This window comes from Aplysia californica, unplaced genomic scaffold (genome assembly GCF_000002075.1).
Source record: "Aplysia californica isolate F4 #8 unplaced genomic scaffold, AplCal3.0 scaffold00386, whole genome shotgun sequence".
Classification (NCBI taxonomy): Eukaryota; Metazoa; Mollusca; class Gastropoda; order Aplysiida; family Aplysiidae; genus Aplysia; species Aplysia californica.
This window is the reverse complement of record NW_004797656.1, coordinates 415,507-419,376: the sequence shown is the minus strand read 5'-3', so window position 1 is coordinate 419,376 and position 3,870 is coordinate 415,507. Positions and strand designations below refer to the sequence as shown.

Below are 3,870 nucleotides of genomic sequence, written 5' to 3'. Positions count from 1 at the left end.
TGATAAAAGAAAGAATATTTCCCATCTATCTTAAATAGAAGTCAAGATATTTGCAATTAAAGGAGGTGAAGGGTCACCTGATTTCAGATGTAAAATAGAATAATGGCCGCCAAAGCTTGGTGTACATTGCTTGGAGAGATCTTGGAAACAAATAAAGTTATATTTTTGTGTCTTTTATCAACTCCCCCCCCCCCCCCCCACTGAAATCGTCACAGAAATGTGTTTTTCAATACGTAGATATAAACGGTGCTGAACCCCCCCCCCCAAAAAAAAAAAAGAAAAAAATAATAAATGTAAAACTGGAGGAAAAGGCCGATTTCTCTGATTTAATTCATTTGACGAGCGCTTGATTTCACCACGCTGTCTCACATATATGGCACTTGATGATGATGGGATGTTTAAACTCTTGAACTTAAGTTCGATCTTTTCACCTTTACTCCGAGGTCCTAATACATACCAAAAACAAACAAACTATCAAAAACCCCCAAACAAACCAACAAAACCTACACCAGATGTATTGAAGGTAAAGGCAGTGAACAACAAGAGATATTTCGTTTACTCGCACTTAATAGTATAAAGAAATAAATATTTATCCAGTATTAGGTATATTGATAGGCCTGTTAGGTAGCCGAACCTGCTCTAACGGTTTCCAGTCCAAGACAATGTTCTGTGCAAACGGTCTCTCCCAACATTCCACCTTACGTCACCCTGCATTTTTTTTCTCTAAAGGGCCTACATAACGTACGTTAATGTAGATCTTCTACAAAAGGCCTAAAGTCTGTGGAAAGGTCAATTTATCACCCGGCACGCCTGCCCAGCTTCATGATGGACGATTACAAAAAAAAACCCAGAACGAAAGGAAAAAAAATTATCAGTTCCAAGGAAAAATAAACAGAACCTAACAGTCAAAGATTGATATAATATGTAATTGAAATCTTTTAAAAAAAAAAAGTTAGCAGAGCGTGGTTTCGATCCACGGACCTCTGGGTTATGGGCCCAGCACGCTTCCACTGCGCCACTCTGCTAGTGGATAAAAGTGGTAATTTATTGACATTATTCATAAACACCACACCCTGTGCTTCAATACAATTTCATATCACTTTTGAATATCCAAATTGTGAGCTTTGATAATTACCGATAATTCTATCAAATTGTTTAAAAATCGTGTACATGCCCAAATCCATGTACAAACCTTTATTTTTTTCTCTACTAGATCTAGATTAGATATATATATTTAAACCTTGTACTAGGCTAGGCCTACAGAAAGGGCAAGTTTTATAATAACAAAATATCAAAAAGTAAAACCGGATGTGACATGAAACGAAGTACTTCAAAGAAAGGATACCAGCCAAAGTTTGATCAAAGAAAAGGAGTTTCTATAGTAATAGTAGATCTAGCTTAATAGATAGAATCTAGATCTAGATTCTAGATCTAATTATATAGGCTATAGGTCTAGATATTAGATATCTAGATCTAGATCTAGATCTATATCTAGATCTAAAATCTAAACGTCTTTCAGATCACTGCGCTTTTTCTACTTGGACGTTGGCTGAAAAGGTAAGGTAAGGAGACAGAAGAGGGAAGTGTAGATTAGGCTCTACTCTAGCCTAGGCTAGGAGGTCTCTCTCTCTCTCTCTCTCTCTCTCTCTCTCTCTCTCTCTCTCTCTCTCTCTCTCTCCCTCCCTCCCTCCCCCCCTCTCTCTTTCTCTCTCTCTCTCTCTCTCTCTCTCTCTCTCTCTCTCTCTTTCTCCCCCCCCCCCCTCTCTCTTTCTCTCTCTCTCTCTTTTCCTCTCTTTGATTCTTGATTTCTTTTATTGATTGACACTTAATAATGACATGGGTGCAGACGTGAGCAAATTTCATTCAAATTCTGGTTCATCCACCGCCACTGGATACCCCACAATCGTATCCAGACATTTTAATTTTAAACATGGCCACCTCTATCTATTCTTCTCACCCCGGGTGAGAATAGTGCAGGCGAGTCTTTTGGCTATGGCCACCTTTATTCTCACCCGGGATGAGAATAGTGCAGGCGAGTCTTTTGGCTATTCTCACCCGGTGCGCGTTCACCGTTATAGCCTAGATCTAGGCCAACAAATTTTGCGTTCACCATAAACCACAGAATTCTACACTGTGATAACAGAAAAATTGTAGAATTCTGTGCTGTGAACAAACGTTCCATTACAACTGTAGCCTACTAAAAGCGTACAATTTTGTCTGTGGGCAGTGGAGAGAGAAAGAGAGAGAGAGAGAAGTAGCGCGAGAACTTCCGGTCAAAACTAAATGGCGACCCGCATAGTTCGGCTCGATTCGAAAAGTTAAATAGCCGTAGCATCTTTGTAGACAACCAAATTAATTTACTTTTGTGTTTTAACATCATTTATTAACTTTGTTTTGGTCAATTTGATCGTCCACACCGATAGACAGTATTCAGAAAGAGACACAGAGAGAGAGAGGGGAGGAGTAGATCTTGCGAGAACTTCCGGGCAAAACAAAATGGCGACCCGCGTAGTTCGGCTCGATTCGAAAAGTGAAATAGCCATAGCATCTTTGAAGACAATGAAATTAGCTTACTTTTGTGCTATGACGTAATTTTTTCTTCGCTTATATCAATTTGATCATCCACATCGATAGAAAGTATTCCGAAATTAGGAAAAACAGGTCTTGTTTCAAACAGGGTGAGAATAGCCTACGGTCACAAGTCTCACCCGGGGTGAGAGGTCGATCGTATTTCTATTCTCACCCCGGGTGAGAATAGCCACTTCCTTTGGCTATTCTCACCCGGTGGGCGTTCACCGCCTAGATCTAGGCCAACCTGTATTGTGTTCGGCCACCTCTATTCTCACCCGGGGTGAGAATAGTGCAGGCGAGTCTTTTGGCTATTCTCACCCGGTGCGCGTTCACCGTTAAAGCCTAGATCTAGGCCAACAAATTTTGCGTTCACCCTAAACCACAGAATTCTGCACTGTGATAACAGAAAAATTGTAGAATTCTGTGCCGTGAACAAACGTTCCATTACAACTGTAGCCTACTAAAAGTAAAAGCGTACAATTTTGTCTGTGGGCAGTGGAGAGAGAGAGAGAGAGGGAGGAGTAGCGCGAGAATTTCTGGGCAAAACAAAATGTTGACCCGCGTAGTACAGGTCGATACGAAAAGTTAAATAGCCGTAGCATCTTTGTAGACAACCAAATTAATTAACTTTTGTGTTTTAACATCATTTTAAAACTTTGTTTTGGTCAATACACCGATAGACAGTATTCAGAAAGAGACAGAGAGAGAGAGAGAAGTTGGGAGGAGTAGATCTTGCGAGAACTTACGGGCAAAACAAAATGGCGACCCCCGTTGTTCGGCTCGATTCGAAAAGTGAAATAGCCATAGCACCTTTGTAGACGATTACTTTTGGGCTATAACGCAATTTTTTTCTTTGCTTTTATCAATTTGATCATCCACACCGATAGGCAGTATTCCGAAATTAGGAAAAGGTAGCGTCAATTGCCACCGAGTGACGCGGTGGCAATTGACAAAAACTGACTTTTTGTCTATTGCCACCGAGTGAAGCTGTGTCAAGTCTGAAAACAACACTATCTTTAGCATTATACATTTAAATGTGTGTCTAATGGGTCAATTAGTTCTCAACTAATTTCATTGGACGAGCATCTAGTCTAGAGCTACGGTACCATCTTGGCATGTTTTCAATGAGACCGTAGGCCTAGATCTAGGCTAGCCTTAGCCTACACTTTGGTGTAGAACCAAAACAGGCAATTCTAGAATTAGAAGGTCACAAACTCAAGCAGAAATTCACATTATATCAGGGAGCATTAATCGGGGGACAGGGGTCAGGAAAAGACTCACACACACACACACACACAC

At 40.6% G+C, this 3,870-nt stretch overlaps 1 protein-coding gene and 1 non-coding gene across 3 annotated transcripts in view; one reads left to right on the top strand and one right to left on the bottom strand.

Moving 5' to 3' along the window:
* Positions 1–953: 953 nt before the first annotated feature.
* On the bottom strand, positions 954–1,025 carry TRNAM-CAU. The gene has a single exon. It is a non-coding gene; the product is annotated as a tRNA-Met (tRNA).
* A 315-nt stretch (positions 1,026–1,340) lies between these two features.
* LOC101846896 (protein C1orf43 homolog) overlaps positions 1,341–3,870 on the top strand; it is an 18,148-nt gene continuing 15,618 nt past the window's right edge. Inside the window, exon 1 of one of the 2 annotated variants that reach the window (XM_005103684.3) lies at positions 1,341–1,562. The gene's annotated coding sequence lies outside the window, so the exon portion shown is untranslated. The remainder of the gene's footprint in view (positions 1,563–3,870) is intronic. The other variant, XM_005103683.3, reaches the window with a different exon arrangement.